This window comes from Branchiostoma floridae, chromosome 17 (assembly GCF_000003815.2).
Source record: "Branchiostoma floridae strain S238N-H82 chromosome 17, Bfl_VNyyK, whole genome shotgun sequence".
NCBI classification, from domain to species: Eukaryota; Metazoa; Chordata; class Leptocardii; order Amphioxiformes; family Branchiostomatidae; genus Branchiostoma; species Branchiostoma floridae.
This window is the reverse complement of record NC_049995.1, coordinates 8,891,430-8,914,292: the sequence shown is the minus strand read 5'-3', so window position 1 is coordinate 8,914,292 and position 22,863 is coordinate 8,891,430. Positions and strand designations below refer to the sequence as shown.

At 41.1% G+C, this 22,863-nt stretch overlaps 1 protein-coding gene across 1 annotated transcript in view; it reads left to right on the top strand.

Moving 5' to 3' along the window:
* The first annotated feature begins 579 nt into the window (after positions 1 to 579).
* LOC118405038 (adenylate cyclase type 8-like) overlaps positions 580 to 22,863 on the top strand; it is a 63,530-nt gene continuing 41,246 nt past the window's right edge. Inside the window, exons 1-2 of the mRNA XM_035804438.1 lie at positions 580 to 684; positions 16,545 to 16,642. The gene's annotated coding sequence lies outside the window, so the exon portion shown is untranslated. The remainder of the gene's footprint in view (positions 685 to 16,544; positions 16,643 to 22,863) is intronic.

Below are 22,863 nucleotides of genomic sequence, written 5' to 3'. Positions count from 1 at the left end.
TTCGTTATAACTTCGTTAATTACATTTTGATAAAGGTGCACCAGTGCACCTATAGATTCCGAATATGAATTTCGAGCCCTGATCCTTACACACTGTTCAACCTTGTCGAGCTCGCGGTGCCCTTTAATGTTTTGAGTGACAAGCATGGTGAGGCGACACAAAGGTTCTGATGACGTAGGCTGATGACAGGTCGAGATTGCACCGTTTGCTGAGTTGAAAAAAATCAAGACCCCATATCCTGAACAGAATTGCGTGATGAATACACAAAACAAAACATTTTCACATGACCTTTTCGTATCCGAGCAGGGGACGTGTTTCGTCTTTTTATCAATCATCTTATTTATACTACTATTTCTCATTGTCTGTAACACAGTGGATGATAAATACTAATGCAGCTGGCTATTTTTTCATTATGAAACATAATGTTCACTGAATATACTATTTCATTATGAGCACGTAGTTGTCTGGCAATGACATCATTAAAATCTATGAAGTGCTGTAGTCAAAACCCTGTCCCTGTGATCGAATCAATGACCTTGTACTATTTCAACTCATCTCATCATGGATCTTAAAGGGAAGGCTATGGGTCCTTGCCTCTATGAACGCCTGTAGGACTCTAGCAGACGAACTCGTCGTGAAGGATCTAGGAGGATATACCGACCGTTTCTCCAACAGCCTGACAAGGTAACAACCTTTCTTGTGTAGTTTTCATGATTCCTGTTGCGTAGTTTTGTATCATACACTTGCTGGAAATGTGTGTGTAATTATTTGTGTCTCAACAACAAATATGGACTACGACCATCGATATAACAACAAGCTAATGGCTCGTACAACAGCGACCTGTGTACTCTCCATAGGCATTAGATGTAGATAGTGTTGGGGACAGCGAGAGGAAGATCAAATATGTACGGACATATACACAAAATATCTTTAAGCACACGTAATGCATACGTAAAGTTGACTTTCATAAAAAATATTGATGGCACGACAATATTTTGTCGAGCTCGCGGTGTAGGGTGTACGAATTCCAAATTTATTAATGATATACAATTATCGATTTCATTTTTAGTAATAAATGTATAACTAAATCTTCCCCTGGCAAACTATACATATACAGTATTCGGTGTTAAGGATGGGAGAAAACCGTGAACAATTCGCAGAATCAGGAAAACTAGCTTTGACTGATCTGAATATGGACTGATGTTATAGTGTCGATGTATTTTTATTTACCGAATATGATTATAGAATATTGAATGTATCATTGTTGATAAGTGTGCGTAATATCATATGTCAAAAAGACCCCCGTAAACGTTTGAAAAACGGTCAAGGTAAACAAGAAATAGAATTTTCTAATGTTGGATTAAGTAAAATCGCCGTAGCAAACGTAGGAAATAACTTTGTAATTTGTGGCTGAAATATCACGTAAACAAAGTCGTCATCAATAGCTAAAAATGGTTCTATCGAGCATGTGGTGTATGGCGTGACTACCTAGCAACAAAAACACGCGTATGAATATATGTCAAGAGTAGATAATTGCTTGTACATATGACATTTTGTTCAAAGCGTCGACTACTTGAGATTAAGATATCTATTTGATTAGCATGTTTACTTTGTGACGCAAACATCACTGCTTTATGACAAAGTCTGGCAAACAATATTTTTGTTTGATGGTTTGTATGTTTGGACATATGAGAGTGTTAAATTGTTATCTGTTATCTGCAATTCAATTTGTAGCCGGAATCATCGTAATACATTAGCGATACACGGAATCTCGAATTTATCAAAAGCTTTTTTAAAATGTCGTATGACGTTTTTTGACTTTTAGGTAGACATATGACTTTAAATCTACGGCATCTATTTGAATGATTCCATTGTAATACTTGACTAGATAAATGATTTTGTCCTTATACATGTATAAAGCCAAATTTCCGTCCTAGGTAAGGGATAATAAACAAGGTATGTTGACATTTTGGTGAAGGGGTTTTGCACACAGTGAGAGGGACGGGATATTTGTCGAACAAATACAACTTAACAGCCAAACCCTCAGAAAGTGTCGGTGTGCAGGTTTGTCTAATTCATTCATTAAATGTAGTCTCAGTACTGTAGTATTCAGTTAGTTATGGTGTTGTCGGAATGAGCATAGTGGATAAAAGACCTAGAATAAGACCAAAAAATTGGCATCCACAGGAGTTAGGGAGTAAGTAGATGTTACGATGTTGAACATTTTGTATGGTCAATTTTGCACGCGCATGCTCTCGATTTTGGTCATGCACACTGGTTCACCTTTACTCTTCTCTATATGTGTGTTGGGTTCTTGAACGTGTAAAGTTTTGACGTTTGCGCTTAAGCTCTCTCATATTCGGGCCACCAGCCTTACGCCCCCTCCCCTCTGAAAGGACGATGCGATCTCTTTACCATAGATAATCGCATGATTTAATGTCTGATGGGAAAGATTGATCACCTCATGACAGATCCCGTATTTGCTGGGTGGAGAAACATTTACCCTGAAGTGTTTACGTTTGTTTGGTAAGGTGTGACCGTTGTTAACTGTTAACTTCCTGTCGTAATACACGTCGCTGGCGTACGCAGGACTTTTACCAGTGCGTCAAAAATGCACTTCAAAAACATGACGTAATTTGTAATGGAACGCACACACACAAATTCGTCGTAAAATTTCCTTTATTGAAGGATTTTTCGGCAAATGTATGAAAGAACCTACCGTCAAAATTGGTCTGTGACAAACTTTTCAGTCACAAGATAGCTGAATTTTGCACGATACGTGCACAACTTCAATTTGCTGTCGTAAGTCTATCGTTGCCCAGGGAGCCAGGCTTGTAGCAGACCGGCAAAATAGTTCCTTCGGTGACCAAAGGCAGTATGCCCGCCGAATTGGATCAACACACCGGGGTGTTGTCAACCCGGGACTGACAACTAGATCGGCGAGCATACTGCCATGGGTCACCGAAGGAACTGGCTTGCCGATGCGCTACAGGGGTGGCTCCCAGGGTAGTCTATCGCACGCCTATAAGTAATCTTTGCCCTTCTCTATCTATCATACTAGGCTTACACAATACTGTTATCATTTGAATTCATGAATTAGTGACGCTAATCAAATATACATTTTTGTGCGTAGAGAAATCTGTACAGGGAATAAGAACACACGATATGGTACTGTTGAGTTCACCTTCAAAACAAGGAAAAAGATATTGTATTGCATATGCCTAAAAATTATAATAAAAATGGGTATACGTAGTCGTGTGGCGTAAATGTAGGGTACTTGACCCCGAACCCGGAAATCTTGTGCCGGGTTTGGGGTCAAGAAAATTGAGAAAATTTTATAATCTAGATATTGCGTAATACGTAAAAGTATGACTTAGAAGACAACAAAATACACAAAAAGTCAGAAAGTTCGTTCTTTATCTCATTGAGTAGTCTTTCTAACCTAGCAGTGCCGCGCCGGTGCCCAAAGTGCACCTTTAGTTGTTGTCATCACAAAGCAGGTCTAAACGACCGTTTTAACCTGGGACCTTTCCTGACCTGGGACCTTGTCTCATCAAACATTAATGTTGACAAACGACGTGTCGATAGTACCTGTAGGTTTCTGAAGGTCATACGGACTGGCGACTGTGGTTTAGGCAGCCGGAAACCCATCAGTTTTAGTGAGGAAACATGATATTTGACAGGAAATACCTGATGACGTAGGGATGTCACTGTAAGGGAATGTTGTCCAAAATTACTACATTTAGTTATAGTTTGACGTCATTGATAACGTTAGGCCACAGCAAGTAAATTTTATGGATGACATTCATTCTCTACAAAAGTAATGAGATAGGGCGAAAAAAAGACAAGATGGGTCATAAACAAACAAGATGGCAAATTTTCAAAATAGACACCATAAAAGAGCTGAAGTGACAAAAAGTCAAAATATGGCATTACAACCAACAAGGCATTCATTTCTGCATCTAACAAGTACACTAATGTAGTAGAAGCGACACTAGTGTGGTAGACTGGTATCACGAACCATGTTGGTGCTAACTCGCTAGGGGTAAATTTACGACAAAATCAGCACATTTTACGATAGGAGAGGAGACATTCTTTGACATGAGAAGCCGTTTTCCGACATTCTTTTAAATCTACGGCATACGTTTCTATACTTACTGATGTAGCAGCTAATTTGGATTTACAGTAACTTTTTGTTAGACACGGAGGCGCGGATGCCATACATATATTAGAATCAAAATAGCCTAATGGTACTGAAGATAATAATCATATCATCACCACGACGACCCTTTGTACCCTGCTCTGTCCCTTTCATAATTGTTCAGGTCATCTTGGGTCAAATGAATAATAGATCTGGCATATGCACGCGGAGATATATGAACCCCGGCCAATATTGCTTTGACTTTGGTTATTACAATGGGAAGAAGTTTAGTTGACACGATAAAAAGTAGAGACTTTCGCATGGTTGACATTAAACTTCATCGTGTGGCGCAATCGTTGAGGTGTTTGTCCCAGACCCCAGAGATAAAGAGTTCGAACCGCTGATTTTACCCTATGTTGTCCCCTTGGGAAAGGGACTTTACACGACTTCACTCAGGTGTAAATGAGTATCAAGCTTCGACTAGGGCCGTCCCTCGGATAGGACCTTAAATGGAGGTCCTGTGTTTGAGGATGTATTTGCATTAATTGGTATCAAAATAAGGATTCCCCTTGAGAAAGGGACGTTACACGACTTTACTCAGGTGTAAATAACTTGTATCAAGCTTCGGCTAGGGCCGTCCCTCGGTCCGGTGTTTGAGGATGTATTTGCATAATTGGTATCAAAATAAGGACACAGAATAAATCTTAAAATTCTACTCACTAAAACATTATAAAGGCAGGGGTCAGAAAAGTATATGACAGAGCTACAGTTGACATCATTTAAAGTCCTTATAAGTCTATATACACAAATTTTACATACACGGTACGCGTGACACTCAATATCATGTCATGTTGGATAACGTAGTTTATCATACTCAAAAGTTTCATCTTTCTTTGCAAGTTTATGATATTAGACACTATAAACAGACACTGTGATGTTAAGATATTTCGAAAGACCTATACGTCGTCTATTCAACGAGGTTCTGAGTTCAACAAAAGAAACTGGTCAGTTTCATAATTCTTTAAGCATAAAAATCATATCTGACATGAGCAGACAACATCAGAGTAATTTTTTCAGTGAGCTGTATTTGTGTAGACAGCCGTGCTTGACGTGTTCATTTCATGTCCACCGATGTCGTAGATGTCCTTTTCATCACCCTCCTTTGATCAATCATGAGTTTTGATTACCCACGTCTGAAACTGATGACGGGTAACGTTCGCCATGCGGTGTCGCGTCAAATTTCTGCCCCGCCAGATTGTTGCTCCTTTGGGCAGTGCACTTGCATGGGATCGTTTTGGGGTTGGGACTTGGTTTTGGGTTAGGGCTAGCGATTGGGGTTAGGTTTAGGCTCGAGTTAGGATTAGGGCTAGAGTTGGGTTAGGGTTAGTGTTAGACAGTTTTCATAACTATGCAGACTGGGCGAGAGCTGTCAAAGTTCTGCGCGTGAACAGAACACAATTACACTTCAAGTCCATATGGACGTCTTAACCTCTACCAGGCTCTGCAGATCACTGGGAAAATAGCATAGATTTGACAAATATATAGACAGATAATACGCCAGCGAGTTAGGGGCACCGGTGGATTGCAAGCCATATCCATTGGCCAGCTAACACGTTTGACATGTTCTCTATCTATATTTTTCCAATTTCTACAATTTTTCAAATGACATGTGGAGCCTCGCAGTGGATAAGTCTTCATAAGATTTCCATACGGAACTCATACGCACGTTTGAACCCACTTTTACAAAGAAGATAAAATGTGACACGGCGGTGAGCTTGGCTAAAAACGTGAGCCGTCGCGAAACCGCCCTCCCCCCTATACTGGCTACTGGAAAAAGTTACAAAACATATGTTGAGCATATCGCCGTAATTAACATCGGCCTCGCAAGCAAGTACTGGTTATATTACCTGGTAAGCCTTATCGCATTTGTTTGAAACTTTACGATAGGGGAGCTCCAATGTATCAAAGATACTAGCGAGATACAGTCCGGAAGTGCTGTTGGCTTTAATACTGTTTATATTGGACATGCTGGATACGATCTAGATATATATGCGTTATGAAGAAAGTTCAGCTAGTTTCCAACAGTAAGATTGGACTTGCTGACCTTTTGACCAGTCCTCTGGACTTCCTCGGGTCAACTGAGGACAGGGGAAGTATAACGAGAGGTACGTGAAAATTCGGTAGTGCAGCTTGTATGTATATACAGGGGTGCCTAAGCATTTGCACGAATTCGAACCCTGTGAGATTCGTACGAACATTATGTGATACGCACGAATCACTATGCGAAAACGCACGAACCTTTGATTTGTGGACCCCGTAACTGGGAAAGCTGTTAGTGCATCCTAATGACATTTAGTAAGTGGGTAGGGTTTGTGAAGTCGAAGGTCAAGTGACTTTCTAATGAGCTGCAGTGAAATTTCCATTTTTTACGTCTAGTGTTCTGGACGTGCTATTGTCTTTATCATTGGGTGGTACATGACTCTTGGAACAGAGAGAAAGTGTTGTAAGTCTGGGCTTACTAGCGGGGACTGATTTTATGATACAATTTTAAAATTTATCACTTGACGTGAAGTGTGACGTATCAGGGGAGTAAAAGAGGGCATCTACATCAGAGTCCATCAAACTGTCTGAGACGGGGGTCGATACCGACTTTCAAGCACATTTGACCCTTTGCTGACGTCACACTCCCGGTCTGGATGTGTGACGTATGCTTTGGGGCATTACAACTTGAAAAGGATCAGATGATTGATCGAAAGCTTGTTGGTAATCTGATATCATATAAGCCACCATTATTCCTGTTGTGCTTCTTTCTGTGGCACACTGTTATAATTCACCTTGCTGTATTACTACAGCCAGTAGGTACCAATATGAGTAACGAGGATGTCGTAACATGCTCGAGGCACCTTCTCGACACGAAACCGGGCCAATTTTTTCACGTCCCTTTTGAAAAAAATTATGGGCTGTTTTCGGCACTTTCGGGCGCGCCCCCTACGTGGCCTCCTGGGGTACCCTGCAGCTCCCGGGATAAATTTGAATACGGCCGGGCACCGGGATGGTCCCGGCACCCGGCCATGACCTACCCGTGGGGAACACCGGGGGGTACCACCTACATGGTATCCGTCAGTCCACGGGGACAACTTTATGGCTTCGGAGCCCGGCCGTGGTTACATCCCTGACGGGCACCGGTGCAATACACCTTTTTCATGCGGCGGTCTTGACAGATCTAAGAATGTCTTGATAGATCTTAAACGAGATCAATGAGGCAAACAGACAAATATCATTTCTAAATTCAGCTCCCATTTAGGTTTCCACAAAACCACACAAACTTTCACAATATAAGATCAAATAATGAATGATATAACTAGTGTTATGCACCGAATCGAAAAATGATGCAACTTAGAGTAGCATGGATTGATCCCAAAGTCCCTTAAGAGATGCAAAATGAAAACATGATAATGCAAATAGTTGACGGACATGCAGCCATTCTCTTATTTCTGTATTTCCAAGCTTTCATTGGCTGAACTGCTAGTTAGGATGGACAGTCTGTTTGCCTCATTGACCTCGCTTTCGATCTATCATGGCCGCCGCATGAGAAAAGATGTACTGGGATCGCAGCCTTACCTTCTAATTGGAACCAGGAGCTTAACTGATAAAGCTGTTACTTATTGAACTACGGGGATCCCATATCCAGCTTTACTTACTACAATATACCAATAACACTTTTATTACAATATCATGCCTGATGGATGAATATAACATGTAATATAAAAAAGATTAATTGTGTTCTAAATATCTAGCAATTTATCTATTCATATTCATATTCACCAATATATATGACTTGTAATCTTTATTGTTCATCCTTGTACGTAAAGTTGTCACGGTATCTGGCACAAATAAGTTTGGGAAGGGGGAATTTAAAATCATAAAATGTTAAATGGGAAAATTAGCCAGGGGAGTCAATCCACGCTTAGGTTCATGTTTCCCTGCGCGACCAACCAACTCTTCTGGTCGCAAATTATTCTCCCTATAATAGGCAGCGTAGTCAGTCTGGTAGACGGACTACCACATACACACTGATAGAAGGAGTTACAGTCCTTGTACTTAGGACAAGACGTTAAGCCATAGTCCACCGTTCATTGTACTAGTCGAAAAGAGCTAGGGAAATAACCCCGGTACAATGAACCTGTTAATACTGTACATAGCGTTTGTCTTTTCTGTCGCGAATAGTTGAAGAGCAGCTCTTCTGTTCATTGTGTTCAATCGATTTAAACTAGTTCGATATTACTACCGACAGAGCCTACTGGGCACAGCTGACTGCCTCGTGTCGGACGACACGGGAGCCCCTAAATCTAAGTAAGTAAGTAAGAGATTACTAAGACTTTCTCAGAAGTTAGAGAGAAAGCACTTTCAAACACATATTCCCTTCCTTTGAAATCCCATGTCATTATCAGCGTCGTTAAGTCGAATTTTGCCACTAGAAGTACATGTGCCCTCCACAATTTCCCATCGCCTGAGTCATTCTAACGTAGACTCCTGAAAGCGGAAACGCTATATTGCGCAGCCCACCATTTCATTGAAGGGTCGTGTGAATCAGTATGTCCAATGAGGGTATATAGCAGCATCCTTGATGTTTCCGAGAGCCAACATTGTGCTATAGCAGTTTTTTCCCTGCATGAAAAATTAGGGTATTGTTTTGGGTGTGTATGTGTATGTATAAGTGTGTGTTTTTTTGTTGTTGTGTGCGCGCGTGTGTGTGTGTGTGTGCGTGCGTGCGTGTGTGCGTGTGTGTGCGCGCGTGTGTGCGCGCGCGTGTGTGTTTACGGATATTTACCTCGTGCGCGTGTGTGTGTGCATTTGCTTCGTGTGTGTCTTTGTGTGTGTGTGTGTCGTTGTGCGTGTTTTGTTTCCTGATATTTGTGGTCTGCATAACTTAAGAACCTCGGGATGAATTGTGATTATGATAGTTGCTGTAGAGTCTGTGGCTATCGGTCTGAGAAAAATGAAGGTAAAGGTCAATTTTGGCCGCTGTTCTTAGTACTTCAACAGAACTTCCGTTCTTTGGTATCTTTTGTCCTACACATGCTATGGTTTTGTTAGATGGTGGCATAGTGTGGAATTGTGGTCAGGGTAGTTATAAGTATCTAGAAATTAGTGTACTGATACATGTCAGCTTCACATTTCTATGGTCACTTCGCCTGAAATCTAAAACGAATGAATAAAAGACAAAAGAGAGAACCCCCATACCTACCGAACCAAATTTTTGCACGACCAGAATTGGAGTCACGACATCATTCGAAACCTGACCCAATTCGTTCCAATATATTATTCTTTCCTTTTTAACTTACCGATCTTTTCTTCAAACCTCTGCTTGAAGCTCTCATTACGATCCCATGTGCGCGGTACCCTACCGTTCCTCCCGGACACCATGGTAAAACATTTATGAGTCCTCCACCGGCGTTGCCATGGCGACAGGTGCAACTGGGATGTCGTCCATTCATCATGACGTCATGACTCGCCTTATGCAAATCACCTGGGACTCGTTAGGGGAATCGTTTGAAAAGAAGCGATCGTTCTCATCAGCGAGCGGAAACTTCCGTAATCACATATCATAGAGAGAGATGAAGACAGCTGTTCCCAGGAGAGCGACGGTAAGCTTTTAGTTGAGGAATAGCTTGATTGCACGGTAAGTATGAAGGTCAGAATGGGCACGCACAGCGCAGACAGTTACACGTGTAGTTTGAGCTACTTTTCGTTTGTTCAGACTAGGGGTGGGTACTGGTATAGCGTATCGGTACAAAATTGTTTTGTTTTTTTTGGTGTTGGACCGGTCCGAAAAAAACGGACCTGAAAAAATCAGTAGACCGGATCTTGTACCGATTAGAAAATATCCCCAGGCGTTTTTGGGCTTGCCGGTCGAACAGAATAACAAAACCGTATATTTTTACAGGGAGGGGGTACTAGCCCTTCCCCTTTAACGTGCTCGAGGTACCTCCACAGTTTACGTCCCTCCGAAATAAAACTGCAGCCTCGTAGACACCCTGTCCGGGATTGAACCGGGGTCGCCCAGTTACCCAGTCACTAACTATACGTAATGGGATCATGGGGGCTCAACTGCTCGTGAGGCTGGTATGGTACCAGTTGGGCCACAGGGACATCCCTTGAGATACTATCTTTCATTTTCATTTATTGAAATGTACCGCAGCGGTGGAAGTATCATCTTTCTATGTGTCTATCACCTTTTCAAAATGTCAACCAAGAGACTATAAAGTGTGATCCACTCACACCGGGAAGGACCCCTACATTTTCAAAAAGCGTGGTGGGTTCTTTAACGTGCTCGAGGTGTGACTTTCCTCAATTGCCAATTTTGGGGCTAGCAACCGTAAGCACATGGTTCACTTTGTCAACGACGGAAAACATGATTATAAAGTGTTATAAAATACGTCTTAGAAGCTTTGGAGAGTTTCAAAACGATACGCGTCTCTAATGATATATTTGACATGTTCCCATTTATTGTCTTGGCCTTATTTTCACCCCTTCGCTCTATATAAAAACGTTCTATTTTCTATTCACATCAATCAAGATACACTACTGTCTGGCTTAGAAAAATAAACTCTTTCTTGTCCCTTGCACGATTCCTTTGTTAGATAACAAGATATCGTGAGATTCCTTCAGGTGTGAGCTAAATAATGATACAGTTAAGGGGCTAAACAGGCTAAGTGGGACAGGTAGGAAGTACTGCGATAACGATTTTCTTTCACCAATTACGTATACCTTCGCCAAGAAAGTTATTTTTGCACCGTTTGTATGTGGTTAAGGAAATGAAGTCAAAAAGCTACAAATAGAGTATCATTAAATTCGGTATGTGGTCATAGGTTTGGAGCACTCTGGCGGTTTTTTATTTGGTACTGCAACAGAACTTAATGTTTTAAAAGATCGTGCTTTCCTTTTTTGATCTGACATTAATAACAGTGATGTGCGACGGGTCGGCTAGGTGTGACGGGTCGTTCGGTGTAATATAACCAGCTGCTGCCGCGCCGCGCGCCTGCGAAGAAGTTGTGTTAAGCTAAGGGCACAACCCACCGTACGTGCAAATACATGCTGCCTACGTGCCAAAACGTGGGCAATCTTTTGGGATCCGTAAGTGGTAAGTACCGCCTCCGTATGGACTCGTAGGGAATCTGACGGATTTTGGAGCACGCAGACACGCCGTAGAACTTTACGTACAGGCAAAACTTTGTGTGCCATTCGCCACCTGTACGTGCATGTACGGGCGACGCGCCTGCCCTGTACAGCCTGAACGTTTTAGAAATACGTGGCGGACGTGGCCTCACAAAAAAACGTACGGACAAATTGCAAGTACGGCAGGTTGTGCCCTTAGCTTTACGCCGAACGGCGGTTATACCGGCTATATGGATACAAATACAGATGTTGTATAATCGTTTTCCAACATTTTTCCCTAGGCCTTATCTGTGAGATGACACAGGATTCTCCACAAGTCCCTCATTGATCACCATCCTAGGAGTAATTTAGACTTAGCCTAGGTCCCGATTGCACCGGTGCCCGTCAGGAATGTTACCCTGGCCGGGCTCCAAAACCTCAAATTTGCTCCGGTAGACTGCCGGATACCGGTGGGTACCCATCGGTGTTCCCCACGGGTAGGTCACGGCGTCTATTTGTTACCGGGCCCCGGGTTTATTGTAAGTCCGACTTAAATTCCACCCGGCCGGGCCCCAAAAATAGCCCGGGAGCCACAAGGTGTCCCACTCGGCCATGTACAGGGGATCCGCCAGTCAATCCGCCATGCAAATTGATGGTTGTCGAATATACTTCAGGGCCTAAAACTTCAAGATTTTTTTCCTGGTCAAATGGGTAGAAATCCTGGCAGTTTTGAGGTGGGTGTGACAGGGGAGGGTTTCTTCTTTGTGATTAGGGCCAAAAAGCTGAATTTGTGTGGTTTTTAGGGGGTATAAAGTTGGGAATTTTTTGTCCTAGCACATGGCCTCCTCACTGGGTTGTGGTGCGGTTTTGAGGTCATGGGTCAATCTTTCAGTTTCCCGGAAGTTTTCACCGTTAGATTCATGCCGAAATGTGGTTTGTCGGATAGCTGAGATGTCGGGCTTTCATATGAGGGTATGTCTGTGTGCCAGTAACGTCAGAAAGTTGAGTTATTAACAGTTGCTTTCTCCTCTTTTTTGTATAGGGAACCATTGTTTAGAGGCTGCAAATTGAATCACCTGCGGATACCCTACAGGTCATGCCCGAAAGCACAAAAACGTTAAGTACCCAGCAGGGGGCCTAAGTTTAACGTCGGGGTACTTCAAAGATGAGCTAAAAATGTTTAAAAAGCATTCAAAAGCTGCACGTACCTTATGACCTCAAGCCATTATGGCTGGAACCTTTTTTCGTCGGCAAGTTTGTTTGATTTTCCAACGGTCATACTTGACCCTCCATCAGAAGTTGTCAACACTACACCTACAATATATACTATGGCCTGGGGAAAATGATATTGTGTTTAAAACCGCTGTACCGACAAAATTAGGGTCAGTAGTTTTTTTCTTAGATGTCAACCGAATTGTTCCATGAAATACAGCTTATTAATGTAGAAATACGAGTAAAATGCACCACCAGGATTTTTTTTCAATACTGTAAAATGATGCTGTGTTTACCACTACTGTACTGACAAAATTAGGGTCAGTAGGTTTTTCTCTTTTTTTTCTTCTTAGATTTTCAAGTGTCGCATGAGATACAGTTTACCAAGGTATGGCACAAAGTACTTGTACGTTGTACTAGATAAATGTCTCATGTAATGATTTGGTTTGAACTGTACGTTGTGACTTTCAACATTATATAGACTAGAATATATATGCACTGCATTAGATTAATATTCCTTCGTAGGCGTTTGTCTTACACAATGTATATTACATTACCTTAGATTGCACCTGTCAATTGTTGTGCAATATATTTTGACTTGACTTCACTATTCCAGTTATACGAATATACGTTGTATATACATACTTGTCTATTTCAACAGAAAGGGAGATGACATGTTGGAAAACGATTTTGCATTGCTTTTTTATTGAGAGGTTTGATCGAAATTTTATGCCCCTAACTGGCTATAAGTTGCCCTCCTCCCAAGCTCAGGTCGCCAGGTTTTCGCCAGGGTTCGTCCGGAAACCCTACACACAAAATTTATTCTCTCATGCCTAACCAAACATGTAGGCTAATTGTGCCTAACAAAACTAACGTCAATCAAACAATGCTAAATATTTACACACCTGTCTAAATGGGTTTACCACGCTAATGAAATCATTTCTAAAAATATACATTGTCTCTTCGAGCCATATACATTTCTCCATTGTATAACTGTCAGTTACATGTGTAACATGCATTGACTCTCTATACACGGCTGCAAACATTGTATTGTTTCGCGCGTTTTGAATCAAAGTGTGTGAATAATGGACTATCTTTGTCTGCGGGGCTCGCGACCTTTTGAGAAGAGAGACGGTAACAATGAAACTATTGGAAACGGCGAGTTGAAACGGTAAATACCCCGGGCCGTGCGCTTCAAGAACTCACAGCTAGAGGTACAGTTCTCCTATGGGACCGTATGTACTGATAGCGAGCGGTGAATAGTGTGTGTGCGTCAGCGAAGCAGCCACGGCTATAAAAGCGGGCTCAGATTCTACGCGAACGAACGATTGAAGGGAGACAGTGCAATATTTCTTCTCGTTATATGGTGAGTACTATCATGCGTAGCGACGTGAAAAAATTACGCCTTGGAGAGAAACCACAGTAGCAATATACTATAACTATCTAGAATGTCGAGTATTAACGTAGATGTATGCAAGTCATTTTGGAGAATAGGAATCATGAAATATAATTTATTATAAAGACTAAGTAACCATGTTAAGCTCGTCGTCTAAAGTAGGGAAGTAAAGAATTACGCTTTGGAGAGAAACCATAGTAGCAATATACCATGACTATCTATAGAATGTACAGTATTCACGTGAATGTATGCAAGTCATTTTGGAGAATAGGAATCATGAAATATAATTTATTATAAAGACTGAGTAACCATGTTAAGCTCGTCGTCTAAAGTAGGGAAGTAAAGAATTACGTTTTGGAGATAAACCACAGTAGCAATGTACCATGACTATCTAGAATGTTTAGTTATCACGTGGATGTATGCATGTTATTTTGGAAGATAGGAATCAGAATCATGAATATATAGTTTATTTTAGAAATAGTGAATAACTATGACTTAGGTACTAAAGTGGTTATATTAGTATATATAGTCCACGGTATCTATGTACATGTATAAAGACTATCTAGTAATGTTGAGTTATTATATGAATCTATGCTAGCTAATTTGGACATATCAGAATTAGAAATATCCTAAGGTCGCCGACTGACGTGTAGTTAAACAAGAAATCAAATATTTTGTACCTTCGTGAAATATCTAGTCTAACTACCGATGTCGTAGCCATCACATTATTGTCATGCTGATGTACCCAAACATACCGCTAGGCGGCCCGAAATATCCACCATATTTCTTTGAGACTTCAACAACTACCCACAACCCAAAATTCATACAAATCTATCAATATGATCGCTTTTCCAATGGCACGCGGTCAGTGGACCATCAACGGATTCGAACCCAGAACCTCTGGATCTCGAACACCCAGCCAATTGCGCCACACAATGCCACCTGTGACCAGAAACGAAGCTTTGACACTGATGCCGTTCACGTTTAGCACGACTTCCATTAACTACTACCGCTGTACAAATTAGAGAACAACACACAAGGGGGTTAAGACAGGATGTCATAATTCCGGTCCACCAATGCCATTATACAATTCAATGGCTTCATCGTATATCTGTCTAGATTCATTAGTATAAGCCTTACGGGGACAACATAGCTGTCTATGTCGTGATTTGTTATACATGCCTTCAGGGCTCGAAATATTGTGATTTGTGCATCTAATATTACTCTAGGTGCACTGGTACACCTAGGCATTTACATAGGGTAATATTTGTCTAGATCCATTAGTACAAGCCATACGGGGACGACAAAGCTGTCTATGTCGTGATTTGTTATACATACGTTCAGGGCTCAAAATATGTGCACTGTTGTGCACCCCAAATTTGTGATTTGTGTATCTAATATTACTCTAGGTGCACTGATACACCTAGGCATTTACATAGGGTACTTTTTGTCTAGATCCAGTAGTATAAGCCATACGGGGATGACAAAGCTGTTTATGTCGTGATTTGTTATACATGCATCCAGGGCTCGATATATGTGCACTTTTGTGCACCCAGAATTCGCGAGTTGTGCACCAAATCTTCTGTAGGTGCACTGGTACACATAGACATCTGCATAGGGTAATATCTGTCTAGATTCCTTAGTATAAGCCTCACGGGGACGATATAGCTGTCTATGTCGTGATTTGTTATACATGCATCCAGGGCTCGATATTTGTGCACTTTTGTGCGCCCAAAATTTGCGAGTTGTGCACCTAATCTTACTGTAGGTGCACTGGTACACCTAGACATCTCCATAGGGTAATATCTGTCTAGATCCCTTAGTATAAGCCTTACAGGGACGATATAGCTATCTATGTCGTGATTTGTTATACATGCAGCCAGGGCTCGAAATGCTGGGTAAATGTGCACAACTTGGAGTTGTGCACCTGATTGTACTTTGGGTGCACTGGTACACCTTGATATTTGCATAGGTCAAAGTTAAATTGCGATGGTATACAGCATAGTATTGACAGTAATCCTTTGTTGTACTGGTTTTTTGTTTTGAAGTGAAGCCATAGAATTTAATATTGAAGCTCTGAAAGAGGCAATTAGATTTGTGTTGTAAATAGTGTCTACTATATTGTGCACCAATTTGTCCTATGCGCTCTAATTGTAGCTTTGATACACCAGCTAGCGAACCTATTCCCGAATTTCGAGCCCTGTCATGCATCAGGACAGTCCCCACAATCCGCCCACAGCACCGTTATAAATAATACCCCCGCCAAGTGCGAGATAAGACTGCAGGTGCTTTGTGAATCACGCCTATAGAGGTCCTGCAAAATCCCGCTAGACGAGTTCACACTATCACTCACTCCCTCTCCGTTACGCACGCGCTATTTTAAACCTCTGGCAACTTCCTGTTGGGTCCTTGAGGTCTTATTCCGGACCCAGTACTTGACGCAGTAAGATATTTCCTGCGAAATCCTTGTAGACAATTATAGCATTATAAGTCGTACTCTAATACGTGCGCACTTAAAAACCGGCCATTTTAGGAGACCGCACGCTGGATTCTTGGTAGTCCTCAAACTGATTCTTGAAGATGACTGTTCGAATGTTTAAGACTCACGTCTTGCTTTTCTTTAACGTGATAATGTAGAGATTTCTTAGAGAGTTGAAGGACGTCTTCAAGAAACCTGGAGTGTCTGAAGACTGCTGCTGAACAGCTAAGCCTTGTATATCTTACAACTCGCAACGGTGAGTGACCACTCATACAAGGTCTTCAATATGTATGTAATACTATGTTGTCATTACCTTAGCGATGAATGTTGTGTTTTAGTCAGCGCTCATGTGTCTATGGTTATGTGTTGATCAACACGATAACTAGCTGATGGTCTTGATGTTTGGTACATGTAGGCGGGTACGTGTCGATAAGACCTCGACATGATTAGATTTTATGACCTTTTGTACTGCAGTGGAGCTTCCCTTTTTGATGTGTCTTTTGATATATGTTCTTATACATGATAGAGAAATAGAACTTTATCTAAAATAGATACTATGCCACTTTCATCCACCTATGTGTTGTAGTTGCCTTTAGTTTGTCTACCATTGCTCTGTTACATACGCATATGTTGTATATGAATGAATGAATGAATGAATGAATGAATGAATGAATGAATGAATGAATGAATGAATGAATGAATGAATTTTATTAACGTGTCATGCGTTAGAACGCCCAGCCCACGTGGGCTTATAAGACACACACGATACAAATCATAATTGAACAAAGGATATTATAACATGAAAGAACGTCAGGAACATAATCGGTATCGGGTAACAGACCAGATATCAAATCATAATCACCAAAATTAAACCATTGTATATTCGAAATTGTTCATATCCAAGGCAGTCGCTCCATCAGTGCTTCCGATTCGCGACGTTTCCAGGTCCATGAAATAGTTGCGGCGGCATAGCAACAATGTTTTGTGTATTGGGCATCACAAAAGCATAGACACGCAGACTAACAGACAAACAGGCACACGGACAGACAGACACACACACACACACACACAAACTTACTCTCACACACTCACACACTGAATGTAATTAACTCCCTTGGGATGGTGTTACAAAGCCCAAAATAATACCTTCACCCCAGATCACGCAGAAACTGCACAGATGTAGCAGTGCCCCTTGTGTCTGGTATTTTTCAAACAACTACAAAGACAACATAGCGACACAGACAAATGAGACTTTTAGTACGCTAGTGCTGCCAAAGTCTTGCAAAGTCTTGCAAATCAGCTTTCAGTCTGCATATCACCAGTACGTTAGAAACAGTTCTAGTCATTTGTCATGCATATAGATGTTCATCTTCTTATCAAGCGTAATCCTCTTACTACATGCACTTGACAATGTTAGGCTGTTCATGATTTAATAGGTGTAGGTGGGCTTTTGCAAAATCAAGAAGAATGCGAGGTATGGTGCATCATGGCTCATTTTGGATATGTTGAAACGTTATCGTTTTGCCAGAATGCATCAAAGTAAGCCCTCATTATTCTTCCGGGTAGCCTACAGGTGCTACATGAAAGAAAAATGAATTTCGGTAAACCATTCACTAACGTAGTGTCAGCCCACATGTTCAAGAATCAAGACCCAATTCATAAAAAAAAATCCTTCACCAGAAAGGTTATGTTTCAGTCGTCTGTGTCTGTGGACAGCATATCTCAATACGTCGTGGATGTATCTTTATGATATATAGTAGGTGGGTGGTGGGAACGTAAGGCCAACAACGGTACTACAGCGGCCTTCTTCGGTACTGCAGTGGAACTTTCGGTTTTGATATCTCGTGTTCTGTACATGCTGTGGTCGTGATTTTTAAGTGATAGATAGCTCTTGGGACAGAGAGGAAGTGATGCAGGTTTGGGCCCCCTAGCAACTTATTATGTTTTTGCCGATAAGAAAAACAAAACATATTATTTTTGCTTGTGTGTTTGTTCTATTTCTTCTTCTTTTCTTCTGTCAGAGACAATTAGAGCTTAGAACTGCAACAGCATAGTAGCTGTGCATAAGTGCGAAGAATTACAGGTTTGCGATAGCGATCGATGAGTTTACAATATTTATATTAGGTTTGCAATACCATAGGTTTGCAATACTGTAAGGTAACCTGGTCCAAAAACCAAGTACAGTTGGTCTAGGGTGACTCAATTTTCTAGTACTCGCACGCAAATACTATAGGGCGAGCCTAATGGTACAGTTTTGTGTGCGAATAGCTTGACAGAAGACTATGGGGAAAGATTCTGCAGTTTTGTGTAAATGACAAAAATGTTTCATTTTTCAGGTATTTTTATTTGGCGGTTAAAGGGTACCAGGTGGAATTATGGACATGAAATTTTTTAACGTTACATCGGATGTGACATCTGAGTCATGACGTCAATATCTTGATATACAATGGGGAACCTTGACTGACGTTCTGTTCTCTAGTTTCCGGTGCTTTATGCGTTATCTGCCTCTGTACTTGACGTACGAAGCGCAGGTACATTATGATAAGCCGTGAATGGACAGGGGCACTTAGCCCACATTATCTCAGTAGTTCTGTACAGCAGTATATGTCAACTCTCTAGATTTCGTACTAGGCACTAGGGGTGGGTAGCGGTACAGAAAATTCAAGTACAGGTACGGTCCAGGTCCAGAGGATCAGTTCCAGGCCTGAACCTGAACCTGGACCTAATTATCTGTGAAAACTTCTGAATGAGCGAAACTCAATTAATTTATGGTCTATTTCGCTACAATTTCGTGGTCATGGTCCATTTCGTGTTTAAATGAATTCTGTAGAAGATTGGAAAGGTATATGTCATAAATCCTCGTTCTAGGGGTCACCGCTAGAAAAAAACGTGAAAATTAAACCGCCGCCAACATTTCAAGATTTTCAGTATGCTGTTTCCGATTTACCTGAGAACTTTCACTGTTAAACATCCAACATGGTGGACGATACTGATGCCATAGTCACGTGAGTAGCCACTGTAGCTTGTACGATACAAAGAAGTGCCACCAAAATTTCAGTGCAATGGACATATAATAGTACAAATGTGTCCTGGTGCAGTACCTGTCCTTGGTACTGAACACGTGGTAATTCTGTAATGTGTCCTGGTGCAGTACCTGTCCTTGGTACTGAACACGTGGTAATTCTGTAATGTGTCCTGGTGCAGTACCTGTCCTTGGTACTGAACACGTGGAAATTCTGTAATAAAATCATTGGTAGTGGGACCAAGGGCCTATGCTATCGTAGGATTTTATCTAGGGATGTGGTTACGTGTCATGTCATTTATACTTCTACTGTGGTAGATGGGGGGGGGGGGTCTGTGGGTGACAGATAGATAGTCTAGGAATTAAAGTCTGTAGGGGTTTCCGGTGCTTTTGGGCATTAGCATCTTTTGTGGGCGACAGAAACAGAAAAATAACGTGTCTACAGCACATAGTAAATCACAGATAGCCCAGAAAGGAACGTCTGCTGTCGTTTCCGGTATCTTTGGCATTGGTCATCACTTAGAGGTCATCTTTCTTTCTTGTGGGTGGCAGAATGCGAGACAAGGATATCTACGGCACATTATCTTCTAAAAATAAGTCCAGTAAGGAAGACGTGTTATGATTTCCTCTGCTTTCTGGCTTGTTTATAGCCAATCTTTCTTTCTTTTGTGGGTGGTAGAATGAGAGAGAATGTTCTCTATGACACAAACTTTGCTAAAAAGAAAGTCCCAATAGGAAACTGACTATGGTTTCCGGTGCTTTTTGCACTTATAATCACTTAGATTTTAAGATTTAGGATTGTTTATAGCCAATCTTTCTTTCTTTCGTGAGTGGCAGAATGAGAAAGAAAGTCCTCTACAGAGCTAAACGGAAAGTCCAACGAGGAAACTTGCTATGGTTTCCTTTGTTTTCTGCATTTATAATCACTTAAATTTTAAGATTTAGTTTTGTTTATAGCCCATCTTTCCATCTTTCGTGAGTGGTATAAAAAGAGAGAAAGTTCTCTACTTAAAAATCCCAACTAGGAAACTGGCTATGCATGGTTTCCTGGCTTTGTACATCTATAATCACTTAGCTTGTAAGAATTAGGCTTGTTTATAACACATCTTCCTTTCTTTCGTAAGTGGTATAATAAGAGAGAAGATTCTCTGCTTAGAAGGTCCAACTACGAAACTGACTTTGCATGGTTTCCTGTGTTTTCTACATCGATAATCACGTAGCTTGCGAGATTTAGGCTTATTCATTTCTTTTGTGGGTGGCAGAATGAGAAAGAAGGTTCTCTACAACAAGTACTTAGCTAAAATGAAGAACTTCAACTAGAAAATTGGTTTCCAGTGCTTTCTGTATCTATAATCACTTAGTTTTTAATATTTAGGCTTGTTTGTATACGTAGCTCATCGTTATTTCTTTCATTTATGGGTGGCGGAATGATGTACAAGAAACAATGACAAATTCTCTCACTTCCGGTGTAGAACTGCTCGTTTCGCTAATAGTACATTACCGTACTGTGTAAAGCTCCTGAACCAAGACGGGTAATTTGTGAACAGTAGTGAATGTTTCTTTGTGTAATAACTGATCAGTTATTGTAAGTAGATGTTATTTTGTCACTCGATCCTTTTAATTGTGTTAACTAGTTAGAGGTTGAAATACTGACTGTTAAAAAAACGACAATTCAGCCTTTTGTAAATGTGCTGCAAGAGTTTTTAATGTCAATGGCAATAAACCATTTCTCAAGGGTCTCTCCTATATATAGAGAGTCTATCGATCCAGTGATCATGAGGGACCTGTCATTGAGAATACGGTTTCCGGTACTAGCCGGTTTTATCTGCCTGTGAGTGTGATGTAAGAGGTAGGTACGCACCAGTGATAAGCCGAACATGGGCTGGAGCACTTAGCGCACATCTCTCAGCCGATTAGTCACGAGCAATGTTTTGTAGATAGAACGTTGGGCCACGTCAGGGCAAATTACTGTTTTCAACCGTTACGCTAATCGGCAAACCGGTTTTCTATGTTTTAACTGGTAAGTATTTCGCTGTACTTGGGGCACCGGTGCTGCACTGCGGGGTTCGTAGATGACTCAATGAATTCTAGATGAAGAACAAAGTTTCTCCTGTTTTGTGTATTTTGTTGTCTTCTGAGTCTTGCTTATTACGTATTACGCAATACCTAGATTATAAGAAAATAATTGCGAAAATAGCAAAACAGTGCCGCAGTTAACGAACCACACAGTGCCGCACCGGTGCCCCAAGTGCAGTGAGATACCGGCATACCACCTTTAGGTAATGCAAAATGCTCATGGATAAGTATATGTAGTTACGGTTCTAAACCGTGGCCAAGATATGACTCCTATTCAAGAAGAGGACCATCGGAGTACGTCCAATCCTAGAGGTAGATAGAGCTAAGTCGTCAATTTCTTCTCCTTCGAGTATGAGGTCCATTTCCAAGGGTGCGCCTGTCATAGATTCGAACCCATAACCTTTAGAGTCTAAGTCATTGTCGTCTCTTGCTCTTCGAAACCATAATTCAAGATTCTGGTCACATCGAGTCGAATGTATTCGCGCGCATCCATTTTCGTCTGTTTTCCAGAGTTTGCAACCATTTTGTATACCTCAAAAAGAAGCTACAAAATGAGCAAATGTATGCCATAAACTGCAAAAATATCGAAGAATAGATACTTATAATAAAAATACCTTATTTTCTATCGTAAAAAGTACTGTTTTTGTTGTAAACCTACTCTCGCATATTGAACGTTTTCTTGTTAAGTAATTCGTTCAACTTCTACTACTATTCGTTTCCGACTACTAAGCTCATCATGAATGCAACTTTTTTTGGCCCGACTTTATTTTTTTTCGCCCGCTCGCATCGGTTTTGGAATGCCCAGAGGATGTCATCTTTATAATCAGATTAGCGTAGCCTTACTTTAAAAAAAAGTAATTTATTGCACCACTTCAGCAGATGTGAATGCTAGTCACTCATTGTAATGGGTTTTAAGAACGCATGAATAAAGTTGTCATTCCCAAATGTCCTAAAATGTTTTAAGGCTAGCGTAGATGAAATCACGGGAGATACACGTATTTTCCAGTTCATAGTTTTCTTTTAAGTGCCTGATGTTTAATGGACTCGTGTGTTTTGTTACGTTCTGCTGCACTCTTCACTCGGCAAAGTGACGTAAATTGTGCTGATATGCAATGGGGAAAACAAAATGGCTTTTATCAAACTCACTATGAATGTAGTGAGGCAACAAATGTTGCATGTATGAACAAGTTGTGTAGGACCAGATTGTAAGGTTTTGGGACATGATTTTTGTTTTTGACGATTTGTTGTACTATGCAAATATTGTATTGTATGTCTGTGTTATTTGTATGTGTACCCAGGGTCTCCATGAAAAGCAGTGTTAGTCACTGATGGGAGCTTACCCTGGCAAAGAACACAAAAATAAATAAATGAATGCATGT